The sequence below is a fragment of the Protopterus annectens genome, chromosome 10.part0 (assembly GCF_019279795.1).
Source record: "Protopterus annectens isolate FY-2018-M chromosome 10.part0, PAN1.0, whole genome shotgun sequence".
Classification (NCBI taxonomy): Eukaryota; Metazoa; Chordata; order Ceratodontiformes; family Protopteridae; genus Protopterus; species Protopterus annectens.
Window position 1 is genome coordinate 987,771,535 of NC_056744.1, and position 23,117 is coordinate 987,794,651.

Sequence of the window (23,117 nt, forward strand, 5' to 3'; positions counted from 1 at the left end):
GCTGAGAAACAGGAAGTTAAAGTAATCCAGCTGGCAGAATCCGACCTACAAACAGAACTGTTCAGAGGCATATAGGATGATGACAATGAGCATTTTAGATGCACAGAAAACCCTGCAAATTATTCTGAGACAAGACTGCTGGGGAAAGGTAGAAGCATGTACCAACCCAAGTCAAATACTACTGTAAATTCTTTTTCTTGATATTTACAAAATACTTGGTGGACTGTGTAAGTAGAATAGGAATTGTGACTGAGACAGATAAGGAAGTAGAAGGGCTGCTGTGAGACAGCCTAGGGGGCTTCAGTGGAATGAAAAACTGAATCTAATTCACTGTTGCCTCCTCCATGAGGAGTTGAAAAAAATACATATATGTTCTTTGAACTCTGATAAAAAGTATATAACTTCCCCTTCAGGGCTTGTGTTATACCAGGAGACTGGAAAGTAGAATTGATGGTCCTAAAGCATAAAAGGAGGGTCTGAAAAGAGAAATTTTAGGCCTGCAATTACCAGCCTTATTTCTATCACAATAAATGTAATAAACAACTAGGAAGGGCAGGCTGGTAGTTTTTCAAAATGAAAGTTACCAACTAAAATCAGCACCATTACAAATTTATGCAGCAATGATCATCTATCTCGACAAGTTTTATGCTTAGATTTCCATCAAGATAGACAAGGGGAACTTTATGGCTACAGAATACCTGGTTTACTTTAAGATCAGTGATAGTAAATCTTATACAATGATGATGAGAACTAAAGATATGGTTTGTGAGATCTGAATTGGTGAGGTGGAGAGAAAATATTTAGCTGATAAGAGGCAGAGAGCAGCAGTTGGAGTAGACTCTTTTAAGGGATAAGATGGATACAGTTCTTCAAGGTGCACTGTAGATCTTGGTTTTGTTTAATTTATCTGTACCAGGTTGGGATAGGGGAGCTACATTAACTTTATTATAGATGGCAATAGAACTGTAACAAGACTTTGCGCTGGGAGAAATAACGAAATGATTTATCTGGTAGAAGTGTCTATGATAATGGACAAGAAAAAGAAACATATCTAGGTACTATAAACTAACTAAGACTGACTCATGCTCCAGAGCTGGTAATTAGTTGCAAAGGCCAAAGGAATGCTGTGGTGTTTTGCAAAGGGTGTGGACTCTAGAGATACAGTGTTATCCATAATTTACAGAGAAAGTTGATAAAGTCTCTACCAGTTATAACTAAAACGTTGTGATTAAAAATATTAAGAATTAACTTTCATTTAAAAAAATATTCCTTAGCTAAACACCTTCAAGAGACATATTTTATGAGGACACAAACACCATTTTAAATAAATTTCAAAATGAGTAATTAAAGATACATGTGCAGTCACTAATATGATATATTATGTTTAAAATACCAATGTTGTACTTAAAACAGTGTTTTTTTTAATTAAATTATCACTGTTGTGCTGAATATGTATTTTTCCACATTCATACCTTTTGGAAATAATGCATTAAATTTCAACGGGAAGAAGTAACATTGTTAAACACAATAGCACAATACATTGTTGTACACAACTACTACCTTACTTCATCTTCCCGTCATACCCTTGCATCTACCTTCCTTCTCCCCTCTCTCTTGTATGGTGCTCCCCTATTCTCCAACCTACAACTCGGACTCCGTGCTAAACTTGAGGCCTGTTACAACAAAATCTGCAAATTTGCAACCAATTCTAAGAACTCTTCCCATCACTGTCACTCCCTACACACCCTAAACTGGCTAGAACTCTACAACCACCTAAAGTACCTACAACTTACAACAGCCCACAAACTCATCTTTAAACCAGCAGAATGCCCCTATCTTGCTAAATTTCTAACACCCTACACACCTACCCATACCCTGAGATCCACAGGCCAAAACCTCCTGCATGTACACAAACCCATCCACCCAACTGGTAAACTACTACTATCCCACACTATAGCCAAACTATGGAACAATCTCCCCACACCACTACGTAATATACCTAACCACAACAATTTCAAATTCATGCTTCTCTCCCATCTCTCCTCCAAATGGAAATGTCCTTCACATGCTCCCACCTAAAACTCCCACACTACTAACTCCACACCTAAATCAGCATTTCTTTGGCTACTTTAACTTAATTCAGAGATCTTGCTCAGAACACTTTTTCATAAATCTTTTGCATGCATGCCTCTGGCCTACCTTACTCATATTCTCAAACTTTCATTGTTTGTTTTTCTTATCCATTGTACTCATAATATTGTTTTCCTCTGTAATATTGTTAATTTGTCTCTATTCGTATGTATTTGTATGTCTGTTTGGGGCTTTTCCCCTCGGGTCTCCACTGAAAAAGGGTAATTCTTACCCAGCTGGACCAACCCAGTTAACAAATGCAAATAAATAAATAATAAATAAACCAAATATATTTTCTCTCTTTAATATATTCCTGCGTTTTGGCAACTGTAATATAGTTTAATAGCATAATATAATAGTGACAATTTGTATATAGAACAAATGGATGCAGAGGTAGCAGATTAATAGCAAAGATTACAATATTTCTGAATCTTACAGTGTTGAATTGGGACTGTAATAATTGTAGTTTTGATGACTGGATTCAACAGTACCACTGAATGTGGTCACTCCCAATTCTGGTGTGTATCAGATCATTTAAAATTGCAAGTATAATGCTAAAGAGTGGAATGTAGATATGACAAATTGTTGTTAAGAGAGATGTTTAATTTTTACTAGACACCGGAGGATTTATGCACTGAAAATGTACCAATACTTTGATTATTGGAAGAAAAAGAAGACTTAATGATATCTGAAAGATAAAGAGAAGTTTGTTTTAAGCTGTATCAAGTATTTACTGGAAATTTAGACTGAAATGCAAAGCAGAAGATTTGAACAGCTGACTGTTTATCATTGCATTATCGGTATCTGTGAGTTTATCAGTTCATAAGCATTATTATAAGGAAACGATGATTGCAATTTATGAGCTTGCTGATAAGCAGGAGAAGGAAGTTGTAACTCTCAAAAATAGTTTACAATGAGACACAGATGATTATAAAAAAGGGCATTATTTTTGATTGAAAGCAACTGACGTCATAAGGCTACAATTGTATATGCTTACAAGAAAAGAGACAGGAAATATTGATTCTTCTTCAGTGTTGTTAGCACACAATGAACAACAAATACAAAATATGCAAATTTCTTCATCTGAAAATTTACCAGAGAATGAGAGTCCAGGTACACTAACCTACAGGTAGAAAGGACACTGTCTCCAATATATGATTAAAATGTAAGCATGCAAAATATGTGATCTGCCATTATCAATAAGTTTGATATTTAATTGGAAAAGCAGTGTTACAGAAGGAATTAAAATCATTCAAATGCATATGTCAAATTTGAGCAAGTTACATATAGACATTTTTGATTCACTGGAAAACTGTATTTAAAAGATTGTTTTAATTCACAGAATTATATATGAAGTGTGAAACAACATTTAGAAAATGTATTGTGTTTAGAATGCACATAAGGAATCAATAGGAAAAGAAGATAACACTGTCGAAAGCATCTTTGAAATGAACAGCAATGATAAAAGTAAATGTGATACAGATGAACCATTTTTAATGCCAGTTCTCCTCTTTCTGAAGTCTACTCTGTCTCATCATCTTGTATAACATCCTGTGATCCATATGCTACCAACACCCTTTGTTCATTTCCAGAGGTTCCACCTTCATTTCCACTCCTTCATCTCCCATATTTCTTCTCTTGCCTGATCCAGCCATCTGACTGCATGGTATTATATTTCTCTTTCAATAGTTACCTCTGTCACTCTACCCTGTCCACCATTAACCAGAACAACCTACTCATCCACTCAGTAGTTTCCCTTGAGATAGTTATTCTGTCATCTTGCCCTTGACTACTGTTCATGTTTCACCAACGCTTCTCCTTCCATCCTTGTTCTATATTTCATTTGGCATTCATTATGAAATTCCTGCCTGCCATACAACATATATTTCTTAGGATTTAATACTTCACTGCAATACTCCCTACAGATAGACTGTCAACTCTTTTCCAAAACTTGTCAGTTGGATCAAAAAATCTTTAGCATCACTCTTCTTCCTCATATGGTCCACAGAATCCACACAGTGCTAAAATGAAATTATCAAACTTTCCTATTAGAAGTATACATCCTCCCAACTGGGCTTAAATCCATTCTTTTATTGGTCAGTATGAATACTCTTCCCTTCCCCCTTTTCTGATATTGCCACCAACCCAAGTTCAAAACCCAGTCTCCAAAGTTTTTCTACCTCCCTTCTATCATTTTCATCTGCTGCAATGCCACAATATTTGATCCCATCCTCTTTATTCTATCTATAATACCTCACTGATTGTCATCCTTGACAAAATCTACTCTCGTGTCTCTTCCCACTCCGTTCGCCCTGCGGGCTCACTTCGCTCCCCTACCCTGCCCCCAATTCCCACCCGCCCCAGTGCTCCTACATTTAATCCTCTGTAGCCACACCTACATCACATTCTCTCCAATCAAGCTACTCACATCATTAACACCCCAACCCTCATTATCTCAACACATCCTCTGTTACCTCTCCTCTTCTCCCTCCTTGTTACAACACCCTACCTATTGACAACTCTCCTAACCTGCTTAAAACACTCTACCATCTACTTTTCTCTCACTTCTCAAACTAATATAATGCCTACTTCAATTATCCCACACCAGCTACAAGTATTATTCTTACTCTCTCTCATACCTCTTCTAACCACTACCTATCTCTTAACCTCCTATGAACAATCACTATACTCTACTCTTCTCCTCCCCACCAAACACACTTCCACACCACCATTAACTAACTATCCCAATCTCCTTAACTTTATATCCAAACCCACCTATCTACTACCCAAATATCATAGACTAGCTCACATTAAGTATACTAACCATAATGCTAAAAAATGAACAGACTATTATTGTAACCCTCTCAACCCTAAACACACAACACTCCTCCTCTCCCTATTAGACGGGGACATTCACCCTAACCCTGGCCCAAACCATAACCTTAACTCTACAAACAGCAACCCAAATAAAACTAGTACACTAACATCTATCAAACCTTCTAACTCACTCTCTATAGCTCACCTCAATATAAGCAGCATTTGCAATAAAATTACTCAACTTCATGCCCTTTTAGATGTCCACCTATTTGACATCCTATGCCTATCTGAAACCTGGCTAAAACCTACTATTAAGGACAATGAAGTGACCCCAGCAGGCTATAATATCATTAGATGAGACCGCACAGCCAAAAAAGGAGGAGTAGCAATCCTCAATAAAGCAGAGCTACAAGTTAACACTGTAAATCTTAACCCACCTTATGACAATAGTACTGAAATACTTATCACTAAATTTCAAATCAACACACATAAGGCTATTAATATTATCTGTATATACCTTCCTCCAGGAAATAATATCAGTACACTCGAGAATATCCTTAACTGGCTTTCCATAAATTTGCCACAAGAAACCATAGTCCTAGGAGACTTTAATATACACTGGAATACCTGTAATACTACACACCCAACCACCCATATCAACCTTTATGGCTTCTCACAAACTATTGACTCCCCTACCAGAATTAACAAACCCAACAACAAGGAAAGTACCTTGCACTGGATACTTACTAATAGTCCCCATCAAACATACAAAGCAGGAGCCCTCCCAGATGACCTAAGTGACCATTCACTAACCTATATTATCAGACATAAAACCAACCTAACTTTCCCTTTCTCATACAGAACACTACACACCAAAAAGCAATTTAACTCGGAACTTTTCCAAACTGAACTCAAACAATGTAATTGGTCACCATTAAAATCTCTCCCAATCAATGAAGCAGTAGAGTACTTCAATTCTATGTTCCTAAACATCCTGGACCATCACGCCCCATCACGCTCTGTTAGAAATAAAACTAAACCAGCCCCTCGGCTCACTAACAATACTAGGCAAAAAATCCTAATTAGAAACAAATTCTGGGCAAAATGGCGTTCTACTAAAAATCCTTCAGATCACCAAATCTTTAAGCAACATAGAAATACTACAAAAAAACCCATCTTGTTAGACAAAAAGAAGTTCTACCTACAGCACTCCTACCATAAGGAACCACAAAAGTTTTGGACTAGCATTAACAAGCTTCTATACCCAGGTCAATCAATCACTCCCAACCCACTTGGCTCTAACTCTAACAATCCCTCTCAAACAACTAATGCCTTCAATTCTTTCTTCACAGATGCTATCCAAAATCTTGCTAGCCATCTATCTCCTGATACGTCAAATCTGCCTACTTCTACCACTATCCCACCCCCACCATTTCATATACAACCAGTACCTACTTCCTTCATTTGCTCCCTTCTCCAAAGACTAAAACCTACCACCCATCAGCAGACCAACTCCCAGCAGAATTCCTACAAAAAGGAGCTAAAGCCATTGCTTACCCCATTTCCATTCTGATCAACAGAACCATAAGTGAAGGAACTATCCCATCCATCGGGAAAATCTCCCATATTATCCCACTACATAAAGGGGGACACTCCAATGACTACTCTAACTTTCGTCCTATAGCTCTGCTATCCCCTCTTGCAAAAATAATGGAAAAATGCATCCATAAGCAACTACTAAACCACCTTCTCCATAACAACTTACTTGCCAACTGTCAACATGGATTCAGACCTTTCCACAGTACTACCACTGCCCTACTATCCTTCACAGATAGCATCAATAAAAACCGTAACAATAATATTCTTTCCTCTGCAGTCTTTATTGATTTATCTAAAGCCTTTGATATGGTTAATCACCAACTCCTACTACACATTCTGAAATCCCTTTCACTTAATCTCCTAGCCATAAATTGGTTCAAATCTTACCTTGAAAACCGGCAACAGGCTGTACTCTGGAAAAATAAACTCTCTAATAACCTTCCTATTTCCCTCTGTGTTCCACAGGCCTCCATTTTAGGCCCACTCCTATTTTCCATTTATATTAATGACCTTCAATCAGCAATCCCACATACCATCTGCATTCAATATGCAGATGACTCTACAATTATCTGTACAGCCACCTCTCAAACTGAACTTAAATCTCTTACCCAAAAAGCTTTCAACACTGTAGAACAATGGTTCTCAAACCGATGCCTCCTCCTTAACCCAAAAAAAACTAAATTGCTACTCTTTACACCAACCCGAAACTCCACCCCTATTCATCTCACACTCACATCTAATGATGGTACTGTTATTTCCCCCGACACAACCACTAAACTCCTAGGAATAACAATAGACAACAACCTCAACTTTGATAGTCATATAAACAGCACAATAAAATCAGTGAACAAAAAACTGGGATCCCTTTATAGAATCAAGCCCTTTCTTACACCAGTGGCTAGGACCACTATAGCCAGAACCCACTTAATCTCAACTCTACTCTATGCTTCCCCTATATATACTAACCTTTCAAAAAATAACCTCAACAAACCGGCAACATCCTATAATAATATTGCTAGATTTGTAACAGGCTCTCCCTTCAGAACTCATCACTGTCTAAACCTAAAACAACTAGACTGGCTAGAATTTCTTAACCATATTCAATTTCTCCAGCTTGCCATTGTCTATAAGACCCTGCATCAACCCAACAACACTCCAATACTCTCTACCATCATTACACCTTACAAAAACGTCAAGAACTTACGCTCCTCAAACAAACTGCTGATCAACATTTCTAGATCCAATAATGCATCAGGTGACTCCCTGTACTCTAACTATAGGAAAACTATGGAATTTACTAACTACTGAACTTACAACTCAAATTTCTCTTTCACTCTTTAAGAAGAAACTAAAGCTATTTCTTAAGACACACTGGCTATGCACCTGTACTAACCCTGACTAACTTCCTTCATTTTAAACTAATAATTACTTTGAAACTCATAATACTACCCTAGAGCAACAAAATACCATAACATTGCTAATAAAATTTATGTATATACTGCATATTGACCATCTCTTGTACATCACCCATTGATGCTTACTGCTAATGTTATCCTCACTGACTATTGCATTTGAATATAAAAAAAAAATATGCTTTTTTACAATTGTATCTTCTAATTTGATCTGTTATGACTTTTTGTATTTTTTTTAATTGGATCTATTATGACTTTTATATCTCTTTTTATGTCTTTCTTGGAGCTTTTCTCCCTGGGCCTCTACTGAAAATGGACATGTATCCAGCTAAACCAGCCCGGTTAACAAATGTAAAATAAAAATAAAATAAATAAAATAAATAAATAAATAATCCTTAGCCTCTTAATGGATGAATTCCTCTATATTCCATATAATAAGTTTAATCCCCTCTACTTTCCTCCTTGTTCTCCTCTTACTCTTTCTTCCTATCTTTATTAAATTACCACTCCTCCTTCTATTCTGTAACTCTTTCTTCTAATCTAGGTCTAGTTGGTCTTCAGGTGGTATACAAAGCAGCATAAATACTTTTCTTGGCCAAGTTGCTACTGATGCCATTTCTGCAAGCTCACATTAAAATAACTGACTCCTATGAATCCTTTTGCCTTCCCATCAGCTTTCTTCTCCCCCTGTTATCAATCTCTGCTCATTTCACCAATCCTCCTTTCTAAAAATTCCCCACAGAGGAACACTGATAATTCTCTTCTCTTTCAACCTTCTTCTACCACCTCACTCTCCACAGAAGTCATACAGTTACACACCGTTCCTACCTAAGCTCTGTATTCCTTTAGTACAGCCATAATATATTGCTGTAACATCATTAGTAGTGCAACAAATTACTGTAATTACATTATCAGGCCAGTATAAAATTGGTTGAAGTAAAAAGCATCCTTCCACTCACTTGCTTGTATAATATCAGAGCGCCCATATATTATTACAGTACAGATAAGAATAAAGAAGTATCTAATGTTAATACAGATCCCCCAACCCTGAAACACCAGCCAATTTAATAGTACTCACTGGTCTCTCTCTCTCTCTCTTTCCTTATCTCAGTTCCTCAATCAGGTATCCCTATAAATTAAAAATAGCAGCACTTCCTAAAGTCATTCCTAACATACTTCTTAGTTGCATCCAGCAATCCACCAATTGCTTAAATAGAAAACTTACAGTATGATGCCCTACAAAGCACCCACTCTGTATTAGTGTTGTGTTCATTGTCATCCATCTTGTCCCCTTCATTTCATTTGCCAGGTGATGAATGGTCCATCTCAGGGTTTCCATTGTTTCCTGCCCCTTCAGTGCATGCTTTTCACTATCTGTGTCCCTTCCTCTTACTGTAGACATCATTTGTTGTCATAGTTGCAGTACCCCTTACAACTTAGTACAGATGAATCAGACTATATGTTTTCCTGCTGGGTATTACATTTTAGAAAAGAACAGTCCCCAGAGCTGGATCCTGGTCAAATGGGGCCCCAGGCTGGATAATGGATGAAGACCCCCCATACACACACACACACCCACCGCAGCCATTAGTGTCCCATTTCTTTGCTATTTCTCCCCAGTTACCATAAATACTGTTCATACCTCTTATTGTGCATACTGATTTCTACTTCTACAATGATTATGGATATTTGGATTTAATTTAAAATGTTTATTTCAAATTTTATAGCACAAACACTGATAGATATTTGCTAAACAAAGCACTAAAGTCTCACAATGAACACAGATTTAGCATTAAAACCACTCCCCTTGAAACTCACATTCATTGAAATGGCATTGAAACCTGCATTCAAAGAAAATGCATCTGACCTGTGGCAGATAAAGTTTACCTTTGGGGTGTTTTCAAATCATAGGTCCCTTGCACACATTTTTAGGACCATGCAAACATGGAAGAGTTCTTTGACTTACCTTCCAAATTGTATTAAATTATATTCCTTGTATAATACAGCATCATTTGTTAGATTGTGATTTAAATTTATAGTTTTGAACATTTTTCATGTAAGCAATGAAACAAAACGTATGAACCAGTAATGACAAAACTGCCCAATTCAGAACATTTCAACCAGAAAGGCCACTCAAACTTCTGTCATTACAATCCATCAATATCAGTCAATATGCACAATCTCTGAAGAGGTAAAAGTCATCTGCATAATTCCACATTAAAGAAATATGTAACTAATGAAGAAGTTGCTGTTTGCAAACAACTGTATATTTCAGTGTTTTATCTACAAATTCAGTGCCTGCTGCTCTTGAAGAATAATTTGCCTATATTACACTAAGAAAATGGTAAGCTGGTAATATAGCAATAGGGGTGGAATGGCAAACTGATAACAGGTTCATAGTTAATAGATATTTCATCCAAAGGAGGGCATACTCAGGACTGCAGTACCTTACCCCTTAAAGTACAACACAGTATTAACAATCCATCTACATGCTGTGAAGTAGAACCCATAGCCTTCTGCATCAAATGCAAATATACTACCTGTTGTGCTACTAACACTGGTTTTCAATTTTATAACACAATAGTGATACCATTTTCTAAACAAAACAGTTGCACATCGTAAACAGACTTAGTATAAGCAGGAGTAAACTTTTCTTTCCTTGAAGCTCACAATTCCTTTAAAATTTACTTAAAACTCAGTTCCTTGAAAATGCACCTGAAACTCATTTCCTTGAAAAATACAACTGAAACTCACTTTGAAAATGCAGCTTGGTAGGTGGGGTAGAGAATTCAGGCTATTGTTTCCTGTAACTAATGTTCAGCATTTGAGCAAATAAACTAACTACCTGCTATCACTAACTAGGGTATTTCACACACACACACACACACACACACACACACACACACACACACACACACACACACACACACACACACACACACACACAAACACCTCTTACATGTCCATCCATGGTTCTCAGTTCAAACGTCTTATTTTATTCAAATTCCATGCACGTGGAAGACAATGATGTAAACAGATCACACAGACACAACATGTTTATGGGAATGGACATAAAGGACATTCTTAAAGGAGAACACCCTTAAAAATATATATCTTTTTCTTTTTTTAAATAAAAAAAATAATATCCTGGTCAACAGGCCCTCTCCCAGCCAGTTGGGCCTAGATTCAACTCTGGCAGTCTCTGATAATAATACTGAATGAACACTATAAGTGCTCTGCACCATCTTTGCCTGGATCTTTATACCCTTTCTTTTCCTTTACCCACATTATACTGTTGCCCACTTTTAAGCCTCATTGCATCCACCAGTTTGTCATGCTTGTCCACCACCTCAATCTGAGTACAATTCATCTTTGTCATCAATAGTTCATTGTCCTTAATTTCTCTCACTCAGAAAGTGTTAGCTTTCTTAAATGTCTTAAATGCCTGCCGTATGCCCTTCTTTAATTTCTCCAAGTCTTTTGGGTTTTTAATACCATGACTGGAATGGAATCCATTCCTAAGTCAAAGTATGATTAAAGTTCATGAAATTAGCATTGCTTCAGTCTTTGATGTTAGCTAAAAGTGCCCTTTGTAGCACCCACAACGTGCCCAGAAATTACTCCTTCTGCAATTCATATGGAGTTACATGTATCAATAGCATATCTAAATAAGACTGTAATTTTTTTTTTTATGAGACCTTTGGTTCTTACTACTATTGGAACAGCCAGATCATCCTTTTTTCACATTGCCCTCATTTCTGCTGCCAAATACTGGTATTTGATGACTTTTTGTCTCTCTCTGTACATAAGACACTATAATCATTGGGAGGAGCAATTTCACTGATTAATACTACTTTTGACATCTTTTCATGGACTACTATATCTGGTTTTCTCGCATCTATTTTTTGAACTGTTGGTAATGGGTGATCCCATGTGATATAAACTTCATCCTTTGTCGCTCATGTTTCCCAGTGCTCCTCAGCTACTTCAATTTTGTAACATTTGCACAATCCTCAGTGCAACAGTCTTGCCACATTATTATGCCTTTCAGTATAGAGGCCCTCTGCCATTAGAATATTATACTCAGCAGCATGATGTGGGACTGTTTTTTGTTCTGTTTTACAGAACCTGCATTTGTTTGTTTATCCCACATGCTCAAGGGATATAAAAAAAAAAACATGTATGTAGTGCACTATCCTGGGCTGCCAATATTAACCTTTCATCTTTTAGTCTAAATCCACCCTTCCTTACCACTCCTGTGTCAGATTCTGATCAACATGCAGTTGTTCCAGGAGATTTCTGTACTTGCAACTATATTTATGCATTTTCCACATTTTTCCCATCTCATCTGATAGTTCTCCTTATACTCTTCCTTTTATTTTTTGGCACATTCAGATGCTGCCTGATTTTATCTACTTCTGCTTTGGTTTCCATTCTTGCTTGACACCAATATGCTTCTGCTAAACTAAGCAGGGAAGTCATCTTAGATTTGTTCTGTTCATGCTTCAAAACTTTCAGTATGTTTGGGTCTGATGAGATCAACAGATTTGTATGCAATCCTGCAATTGCAGATCTACACATGTAATCAATTTCAAGGAGGCCCAGACATCCTTCAGAATAAAGCATATACAACCTTGGTATACACTGATCATTTGGTAAACGTGAAGCATGTATATTGTTTTCCTGTCCAACTGATCCAATACCTTTTGGGGCCAGTCAGTCACTCCAGAACTGTAAGTTAGAATAGGAAGAGCAAACTGGTTTATAGCTTGGACTTTGTAGATGTCAAAGCTATTTTCAGTATTAATTTTAGTGTTCAAAAATATTCCTTAGTGAGTTTTTTTGCATTTGTTCATGTTTTATTGTTGATCCTTCATCAATTCCCAGATATTTTTACACTACCTCCAACTCAAATTCCTTTATATCACATTCCTGTCCAAGACTGATATTTTCTTTGTGCTGCACCTCTCCTGTTTTAAATGTTACTTTTGCACATTTATCAAGATCAAATGACATTCTTATATCATATGAAAAAGTTCTGACCACTTGTAGTTGTGCTTTCAGCTCCTCATCTGATGAACTATACAGTTTTAAATTATCCACAAAAAATAAGTCTTTACACTTTGTTGTTTTCTGGGAGCCAAATTATAACCATGACCTAATCTGTTAAGTAGACAGCTTAATGGGTTAAAGGCAAGACAAAAGAGCAACAGCAGCAAAGAGTCACTGTGGAATATCCCTGGGATAATGATTTGACCTTTATAATGGCTTAGCAGCAAAGTGGTTTGCCACTGTTTTATGGTAACTGTAATATAATTTATCAATGTAGGGTGTATCTTATACATCTATAACTACACCTTTATCAATGAATGTGGGATATGCTCAGATGCTTTTTTTTGTAATCTATCAATGCCATACATTGATTCTTCCCCTTTTTAGAATTCTCCATTATAACATTATTTAACAATAAATGATCCTTTGTTCCATATGGCTTTCTTTTGTTACCCTTTTGTTCTATTGCCATGACTGAGTTTTCTTTTAATTGACTATAAACTTTGCTGGCATCAGTTCCAGTATGTAGTTTATATAGCATCGGAAGGCAAGTTATTCGTCAATAGGTTTTAGGATAGCTTGCAGGTTCACTCTTAAGGAGGAGTATATTTTTTCCTGCTGTTAAATAGGTTGCTGTCTGTATGGGATGTGCATATAAGTAGCGCTTACTCAGTGCTAAATCTTCATGTAAAGACGTTAGTACTTTTAGACAGACATTAGGTGCTGCATTTGGGCCTAGGGTTTTCCAATTAGGAGCATTTCTTAATTTTGTTTCAATTTCTCTGGCCATTGCATAATCACGTTTCATATTCTGTACAGTTGAACTTCTTATTCTTTCTTTTACTTCTTCTATCCATTAAGCAACTTTATTATTTTCCACAAGGTCTTCATCGATATTTCTCCAAAATGCATCTATTTCTTCTTTTTTGGTGGTGTTTCTATTCCTTTTGCTTTAGTTCCCAATTTGAGTCATCAATGATTTGCTTATTTTGTACTTTTCCTTTATATTTATCTGTATATATTCTAATTTTTTCTGCCTGTGCTGATATCTTTAGTTTATTATTTACAATAGTGTACAATAGATCCTGGTCTATTCTAACAGTGTCCTTTCTTGTCATAATTGCTTTATAGTTTTTTTTCTATTTAACACTTCCTTCATGGCATTTGGTTTCCTCCTTTCCTTTCCTTATTGCCCTATATTTTTCTTGTAAGACTTTGTTGTTTATTAATTTAGCTGTACAATAATATATACTATTTACTTCTGTTATGTCATATGAATTTCTGTTAATAGTGTAGATTATTGTGTTCATTTGTTTTATCAGGCTTCTAACATTTTGGATTTTATTGACTTTCTGTAATTTATTTCTTTTATCAATCTTAATATGTCTATTCATCTGCATTAAATCAAGTAACTTTTCCCTTGGATCATTTTCTTTTAAACTGAGGGTACATTTTTTCTTGTCCTTTTCATTCAGGCATTCTACAGAAAGCTCCAGAACATCTTCATGTAACATATTCTGTTCAGCTGCATCCTGCATTATCTGTTGATCATCCTTTGTATGGGAACTCACTGGCCTATTATGCCCCAATGTCGACTGCATCAGAATTGCCACCATTTCATGTTCCTTCCCTTGGTATCCTACTGAACTTTTGTACTGGTTTCTTACTGAAGGCTCCAGAGTATCTTCATGTGACAACCTATCAGATGCTTTCTGTTCCACATGTTTTTCCTTAATATGGGGACTCACTGTTCCATCATGCTGTGATATTACCAGAGTTGGTAATTTCTATACTAAATTCTTCACTTTGCAGTTAATCTGTAAACTACAGTTTCTATTTCTTTAACTTCTCAATTACTGATTCCTTTTTCTACTTCCCCCTGTTTTTTATTTTTTGTATTGTAAAATATTCCATATCTGGATGTCTGTGCCTATATTTCTCTTTAAATATTTTCTCCTTTACATAACTATTGCACCATATTAAAACTCTTTTTCTTTCCCATATTCATATTTCTCCTACAGATGTCTCCCACTCCACCTGCTTCTCCTTTCTTTGGGGACTTAATGTTTTGTCACGCTGTGATATAACCTGTGTTAGATTTTCTACACCATATCCTTTTCTTTGCAAATATTCAACAACTTCAGCTTCTATTTGTTTAACTTCTACTTTACTAATCTTTTGTTCTCCAGTCTCCCTTTGTGGTCTTATTTTTTGTGTTGTGAAAATTTCCATATCTGAATGCCATTGCTTGTATTTCTCTTGAGATATCTTTCAAGCTGTTTTTTTTTTGTATTGATTAATTTGACTTTCTCCTTTGCACAAATATTACACAATATCAGATCTATTTTATTTCACACTTGCTTTTTCCAAACAGCCTAATGTTAATTGGTCTATATAATGTTTTTCATGAATCTGTTTTATTAATGAACACAAATTTGCATTTGAAGCTTTTGGCAGTTTTTTTGTGCAAGTATTTTTCTTTCCTCTAATTTCTCTTTTACTCTTTTTGACTATCTTCTATTCAGAAATTTTGGGTTTCATGCATAATAGTAACAATATATAATTTATTTCTTATTCTCAGTAGTATGGTCTATCATCTTTATGGCTCTTTTCTGGCCTGTCAGTTTTTGTGTTTTTTGTGGACTACTACTTCCTTCTACAACACAGGTGGCCATCCTCCCACTAAGCCTGACCTGTTCCCATTGTAGGAATGTTTCCGTATTTTGAAGAGTCTACACTGTCATTTTTTCCAGTCCTGGCACCAGTGCACTTACCAGAATTGTGCACTTTTTATCCTGGGTCTTGTGCACCCAGCTAACTTTTTTTAATTTTTGATCTACTTCTGTCCATGACATATGCTATATAAAATACAATCTATATAGCAGTGTTGTCTTGGTGAGATTTTGTGAAAAACAGGTTCCATTTTGTGACGGTACTCACCAAGACTTGAGAATTAATTCAGTTTCAACAATACTACTCTCCTTTGCTTGCAGATTTTATCACCTCTCTATCTGGACCCTAAATGCCCTTCCATATGACAACTATGATGTTATATTAATCGTAACTTCCCTCATATTCCACATTATGAGATCATACTGTTTATTTTCTTGTGTAGTTCATTCCCACCTAATTATTAGCCCTGTTCATCTCCGCTGCTTACAAATTATCAATTCCTCTCTTAGCTGTGCATTTTCTGAAGTAAATATCAGGGACGCTATTGGCCCTGAATCAGTTACCCCACTCCTTGCACACATGCCATCTTATATCTGTATGGACTGGCCTTTCTAGTATTCGTTTAAACTTTACCCTCCAAAATTCAGTCTTATAACTTCTTCTTCTTCCTTCAGAAAGCCTTATCAATCACATATTAGCCATCCAGGAGTGGTTCTTCTTATTATCCACCTTTAAATTAACCTTAGATTTCTCACCTTTTTTTGCGGTTCAGGAATCAGTTTATTGTAGCATTTCAGCATCAGTGTTGCTATTTATACTGGCTGGAACCATAAGAAAACACCATGATCAAGTTTCACTGCTCTCTTTCCCTTTTGCAGGCAGATCAGGTGACCTGTTATGCCTATCAATATAGTCAGGACTCTGTAAAGCCACTTTCATTCCCCCTCACTCATTTTATTCTCCTGCATGGAATTCAGTTCATAGAATAGCTTGTTTTTAACATAGGCCTAAGTGATTGCATCTTTTCACGTTCTCACTTAACGGCTGATCCTGAATAGTAGAACAGATACATTGAAGTGCCATTTTATCTGTGTCTTGAAGGAGACAAACCAGGTTGCTATGACCTCCTCTCTGTCCTGTTCCTTTGGATTCCATAATATTTTGCCAATTCAGTGGGACTTTGGTCTGTGGAAGAGGTTGGTAGGTGAACAGTGTGACACCTTGGTTATGGAGATTAAGCAAAAACTCCGGGACATGACAGATGGCAGAATGCATGAGAGGAAACCTCAAAAAATACTATAGCTGGGGGTAGGGATGCACAGACTGGCATGCACAGTAGATCCAGTAATTATGCAGCGATAATGCAAGAAACAGTACCTGCTGTGCTGTTGTAAAAGTCTGATAATTAATACTGTTCATTATGTGTTCTAAAAATGGATTCTAAGAAATATACCTTCAAATTTCTCTCAAGGTGAATTTCTTAAAATACACCCTTAGTTTACTTGTATTGATTTTCTGCTAAGTTTTTTTTTTCTGATACTCAACTAACTAAAATGATTTAATCAGACAACAGATTATCCTGAAAGGTGCAGCTGGTTCTATTAATGCCTTACCCTCCCAACTCACAGGTGAGTTTCGGTGCCTATAAAGTATATTTTTGAGTTCCAAGCCTTAGAGCAAGTTGTGTATTTCATTTTGAAAAATATTGCAGATCACCCTCAAAGGATATTTCTTCCCTTTTAGCAGTCTTGCTGTTTTGCATAAATCGTATGAATACAGCTTTTCTTTTTTTTTTTTTTTTTTACAATTTTTTGCTTATATAAACAGTTATTGACTTGGAATTATATGACTGAGGCAGCCCAAAAGGAGTAAAACATTGATATACAGTTTATTTTCTTTCTCAAGTCTTTTGCACAATGAGCAGTAGCATATACATTTAAAATATATCCTGCTCAAGTCAAGTCTTGTCAGCCTATCCCAGATTAGGATGTATACCTGCTTGACTGTCTCTTCTGCTAATCTGACTTTCATATAGCTTGCAGAAGAGAAAATGCAATCAGATTTATTTTCCAGTTTCACTTCAAATGGAAAATGAGAGACTACTGTCAGTGGAAAATGTGAAGTGCAATGTTATGTTGTCATCAAGACCCTGACAGCACATAATCATTCAGTCAGAGCAGCGAAATCTGAAAATTATGGGTGGAGTCCATTATTACACTTCTGCTGTTTGATCATAATATTAACACCTAAACTTTTTATAATGATTTAGCACTGACTAAAGAAAACATTTACTTTAATAGCTCCTTCAAGTTTTGCTCAAGGTATACTGAAGTTGCAACACCTTGAGTTACTAAGTTATTCTTAAAGCTTGTTAACATTTTTAACATTCAGTTTAAGATAGGGTAAGTAATATATTGTCTGTTAAACCACTTCCTGGATATAGCAGTAATCAACAAAGTTTCGTCTAGCAGCTTGTATCTTAACTGTCAACAGGGTGTATACCCATTAACAAGAGTCTGCAAATCTGATTTTTTTTGTGTCTGTTACTAGGATGGTGCTTCAGTTAACTCACTTCCTATGTTTAATCAGTAAAATAAAAATATGGCTAAAATATGATAGCAGCATATTGCAAAATCTGAGGACAATGTTAAATAAAAATGCCAATACAATCTGCAAACCATTTTAAAGCACATAAAGCATGCTGTGGTGCTCTCAAGGCTCTACTGTTCTGTTTTGGGCTGTCCAGGAACAAAAGTTTATTCAGCAATGGGATTCTTAGTGGTTAGTGTTAGTACAGAAACAAAATAGAGAATGATTATGTTAGAAGGGTAAAACAAATGAAACGGTTTCCTTTTTTTTACTATAATCCACTTTATTTATTTATGTGTGTGTTAAAATTTAGGGTCAAGCAGCTTTAATGTATAAAAACATTTTTAATATATTATCCAGGTACCAAATAAGAAGCGACAATGACAGTTTCAGCAAAATAAGATAGTTTGAACAGGTTACTGCATTATAAATAAACCTTACTTGTAAAATAGAATACATCATGTAGTGATATTTTCTAGCTCAGGAAAATGAATGTACCATTAAACATTTACAAGATTGTAAACCTCTCAACACAGTTATATTAAGAACTTCGGGTGTAACTTTATTTTTTTTGTTCAAGAATAATTGGTTTATTGTAGCCCAGAGTTTGAATTCACAACATCAGAAACTTCACTTGTGAATTATTGTCATGTAACAAAACAGAATATTAACTCTAAAGTCTTTAACATCATTTTCTGTGGTAGGAATTTTTAAGTATGCTACAGTTTATTCACTGAAACTAAACCACATGCTTGTTCTTTTCAAGTTTCACTACTGTTTAACATAGTTCTTTAAGATAAAAGTGGATGCCCTTCGTGTTTCGACTGCCATTGCAGTTTGTGCAGAAGTTTAAGCCATGAAGCTGTAGTTCCTGTAGTACAAAGTCTGATTCTCTCACTCATTTGCATACTGTGTGGCCTTGAGCATGTCACTTAGCCAGCTAGTGCTTAGAGACAACTGTGAATTTGGGCTAGGCTTCTCTGATTCCTCAGGTTGTAAGCCTAGTAAATACATATGTCTGACAAGGCAATATTAAGCAAATGTGCAGATTCAAAGAATGTAGTTCTTCTTTCACAGCAGTGAAAGGGTCCTTATTTTCCTTTTGGATAGTTATGTCGGGTGCCTCTGGTAACAAAAAGGTTGGAACCTCTGTACTGCCCGAAGAATCCTCAATTTACTTTTTTCTTTTAAAAATTGGTACAGATTGGCACAATGTCTCCTACTGTAGCATTGATTTGACCTAGACGTCTCCTTATAAGCTAGCTAGTATCCATGGCTACCATATAAGATATGTGTCCTGAACAGCCCTTAATTACTCATGGAAAACATTTAGGACCTTAATTGTATTTCTGCACGAAGTTTCATCTCCCAGTGCAAAGCATCTCAGCTTGCTTTTTCTCAAATGCCTATTCTGGAGACCATTTTTTAGATACTTGGTTTCAAATCTGGCAGACGCAAGGCAAATGTGGAGCCTAGATTTTGTGACATAAATATTTCTGCAAGAGTAAGACCTGTCATGTGTGTTAGCATTCTAATTTGGTGCCATAGCAGCAGTGGGCATGTTAAAAATGATTGTCCCTGCTTAATGTACTGGAGACTTCCTATCCCCTTGCATGTCTTACTGTCTGTATGCATTCAGTGCACTACTTCTGTCCTATACATTGCTCCCTGGCAGGTGCCCCCCCCCCCCCACACACACACACATACACACAGCAGCACAATCAGGATTGCAATATCTCCTGCCTTGTTACCTGTTCCCCATCAGGTTGAGACCACCAGCAGGACTACAACCTGTCCTGCCCTTTTCCTATGGTCCTATCAGGTTGAGTCCTCCCCCTTCCACTAGCAAGACAATCCCTTAATATGCCCATTGCTTGGTTCATATATGTCCTTGTTGCCTCTGTGATTCCTTGCATGCTCACTGCAGTACTTAAGTCCATTAGAAGTAGTCTGTCTGCATTTGGTTTGCTTATATGGCGGTACATACTATTAACAGATATATTCTGATTCCTACATTACTCACTGTAATGCTATCTCCCACAATATGGTGACGACAGTTTTGTCACACTAAAAAGGCTCTTATTGCACAATACAGAAGATTAGGATCAGATCACCAGTCATAGCTAGCGTATTATGTATTTGAGACATGCATGCCTACGCACTTAAGGGGAATTTTGGCATTCATGTTGAGAACACATAATAATGGGACATGATAGGAGACCCAATCATAATTCTTAGTAGTGCATGGAGCTTTATCTTCTCCATGTACTACTAATTAGAAAAAAAAGACAAGAAAAGAAAAAAAGTGCTTAGTGTCTTGGTGGGTTTCAAAGCCATATATCCCTTAATGAGTGCTGTCAGACAACATAACACATTTTCTTATTTTACAAAGAAATTACTGGCAGAAACAGCAGGCAGAAAAAAAGCTTCTTTTAGATCTGATGCTGTTGTTTGTGGACAGGTTTAACTGCCTAACATGATGACCAGTATTAACAAGTGAAGCAGGTGGTGCTTAATAGTTGTTAAAATCAGGTCTTGTGCTATAGAAGTGCTGAACTGATTTGTCCTTTTACAGATATCATAGAATAATCACCTTACTCCATATACTACAAATATGTTAATGAGATGATTTAGCATAAATTGGTCACCTCTGAATTGCAGCTATAAAGTAATATGTCATCGACCACATTTAGTGCTGTGATGCTCATGTATACCTTTTACTGGATTCAGAGGTCATATGTGGTGCACAATGCCTGTGTTGCTAACTGGCGGCACTGGCATTCATTTGTATTGTCATGTTGCTCAGTGATATGCTTCATATTGTGTCAGTACATCTGGCTCTCATTATACTTCCCTCTCTGCAGTGTGGACATGGCCTATCAGACACTGAATTTAGTGGGTCTCTCACCTGGTGCAGCAAGGAAACAAACTTGTTCCTATACCTGCTGCACAATGACCACAGGAAGCACCTGCTAGGGGAGTATGACCCTATCCCTATTAAATTGGTACCTGACACCATCTTGCCAGGAAATTGAATGATGACACTAGTGTAGAACAGAGCATGTGTGCTGTGTCTTTAAGAAGCATATCAAGGACTGAACATGCATATATAAATAGCAGGCATGTGCTATACTTAGTGCCATTTTGAAAGTGCAGCCTGAGAGTGAGCATGTAAGAATGAATGCAGTTAGTTGTATATAAGTTACCTAAGTTAAAATTAATAAGCTACAATTGTGATGTTTGTACATAATAAAGCTGCTTGAGCAGAACCCACAAAGACTTGTCTATTACATCCTGACTAGACAAGTAACGAGGTGTCAGCATCGGGATTCCAGAGATTGATATTCAGAGCCATGAGGTGCAGAGATAACAATGAAGATAAACTAAGAGAAATGAGCACAAACAAGAGCCAGAAAAGAACCAAAGATAATGAAAACTTGCACGGATAGTTAATTTTATAAAAAAGATAAAACGGAGCAGTACAATGGCATAAACTGCATTATTAAACCAGCGAGAGGCACAAAAGGTTTATTAATTAAATGAAATGTTTAAGATTAAGATATTTGATAAAACGATTATTAGAAAAGGAAAATGAGTATGTTTAAAGCAAAACGGGCATGTTTAGAGTAAAATGAGCACAAGAAACATACAATTGGCATGGAAAGAGATTAAACAAGCAAGACAAATATAATAAGGGTAAAAAGGGCACATTAAGCATAAATAAAGCAAGGTGACTACATGTTTTTGGCAAAGTGCTGTGTTTTGGCATAACTACAACTTCATATTGTATCAAGGGCATAACTAGAGTTATTCAAAGTATCTCAAAGTGTGCAAAAGTACTACAGCGTGTGCTTATTACTGTATATGTATTCCAAAGAGTTTATCTGTGTACAAAGTGTAACTATTTCGTGAAGTACAGTCAAAGTACATCCATTTCAAAAAGTTTTTTGTGCTGGGTGTGTCTGTTCACAAAGTGTCACCATTACAGAGTGTTTCTTGCACTGTAAAGAATTATCTAGCGAAGTACCACCATTTGGGAAGTTTCAATGTGCCGTGTACTGTTTATTCCCAAAGTGCAGTTACTTCGAAGTGTTCCTTACTCTGAGCTTCTTCTGCAAAGTTCATTTGCACAGTGCAGTTATTTGAAATGTTTTACTGATAAGAGGTGATTTTTTTGCCACAATTTTAAGAGTATTACAATGCCCGAGAGGTTTAGTTCAGTTATTCAGAGGCTTGTTGTGCCATTGGGCGAAGTTACAAATACTGGCATAAATTTTTGGCATATGTGTATATGTGTGTGTTCATGCATATTTGCAAAGCCCTTCACTGGTATGTGTTTATTTGGCAGAAAGATTTTGAAAGCCCTTACCATTTGTCTTTGATCAGACTATTGCAAAGAATTGGAGGATATCTGAGCAAGAGTACAATATTTGTATACAAGCAGCCTATTCTGACAAAGATGCTTGCACTAGGGAATTAATTTTGCTAAACATAGCTGTGTCAGAGACCATTGAAAGAGAGTGTTTGTCTGTGTATACACCAGCATATATGAGGAAGAAGGTGAAAATCATCATATTGTTGTACAGGCTGAATCAAGGGAAGTGTTTGAAGCACAAATTCAAGGAAATGTGCAACTACCAGACAAATATTACATTAGAGAGGCATTTGTTTTACACAAGCGCTCAGAAACCAGGGGAAACTTTTGCAGCTTTTATTACTGACCGAAGAAACAAAGCTAAAATGTGTCGGCTTGGTGACTTAAAAAATGAGCTAGTAAAGGACAGGCTTATGTGTGGAATTAATAGTGCTGCTGTGAGAAAAACTTTGCTTCATGACAGTGATTTA